Genomic DNA, 1,162 nt, shown 5'->3' on the forward strand with positions numbered 1-1,162 from the left:
AGCTAGAGGACGATACCCAACCCCAAATCAAAGAGATGACTAAAAACCAAGACAATCAGCTACCTCCTATAATTGCGGTTAATCAAAATCCTGCTCCACGCACTATGTATGATTATGCTAAACCTTCTTTAACAGGAAATGAATCGAGCATAGTTAGACCTGCTATAGCTGCAAATACTTTTGAACTAAAACCTAACACTATTCAAATGATACAACAATTTGTTCATTTTGATGGTTTGCAAGGATGAGGATCCCAATGCTCACTTAGCAAACTTTTTGGAACTATGCGATACATTTAAAATTAATGGTGTTTCTGATGATGCCATTCGTCTTCAGTTATTCCCTTTTTCATTGAGGAACAAAGCTAAACAGTGGTTGAACTCATTACCACGAGGGTCAATCACTACTTGGGAACAAATGATCGAAAAATTTCTATTAAAATATTTCTCGCCGGCTAAAACGGCCAAATTACGTAATGATATCTCTTCGTTTGTGCAGATGGACTTAGAAACTCTTTATGATGCATGGGAGAGATACAAGGACTTACTGAGAAAGTGCCCTCACCATGGGTTACCGCTTTGGCTTCAGGTTCAAACGTTCTATAATGGCCTGAATCTTTCGACTCGACAAATGGTTGATGCAGCTGTTTGCAGAACCATTAATAATAAAACATCTGAAAATGCTTATGAGTTTATAGAGGAGATGTCATTGAATAACTATTAGTGGTAAGTCATGAGGACAAAACCAAAGAAAACAGCTGGTGTTTATAACATCGATTCGGTCACCAGGTAGAACTCTTGAATAAGAAAATTGATAGTTTTCTTAGTTCTTCATAGGTTCACCCAGTAATGCAGTACGAAGCAAGTGGAGGTGGATTAAGCAATTCGAAATACCAACCTTATGGCCACAACATGGATAACGAGCAGTTAAATTACATGGGTAATAATTCTCGATCTCAAAACAATCCATATAGTAACACTTACAATGCAAGTTGGAGGAACCACCCAAATTTCTCATGGGGAGGCCAAGGAAATCAGAGACCACCTCCAGGCTACCAACAACCACCCTACCAACAGGAAAAGAAACCGAACCTTGAAGAGATGCTCTCAAAGTTTATATCGGTGTTAGAAACTCATTTCCAGAACACCGAGACAGCACTTAA

General features: G+C 38.7%; 1 non-coding gene across 1 annotated transcript; it reads right to left on the bottom strand.

The window, feature by feature from the left end:
* Window positions 1-465: 465 nt before the first annotated feature.
* On the bottom strand, window positions 466-572 carry LOC121207774 (small nucleolar RNA R71). Its single transcript, XR_005902886.1, has one exon. It is a non-coding gene; the product is annotated as a small nucleolar RNA R71 (small nucleolar RNA).
* Window positions 573-1,162: the final 590 nt, after the last annotated feature.

This window comes from Gossypium hirsutum, chromosome A01 (genome assembly GCF_007990345.1).
Source record: "Gossypium hirsutum isolate 1008001.06 chromosome A01, Gossypium_hirsutum_v2.1, whole genome shotgun sequence".
NCBI lineage: Eukaryota > Viridiplantae > Streptophyta > Magnoliopsida > Malvales > Malvaceae > Gossypium > Gossypium hirsutum.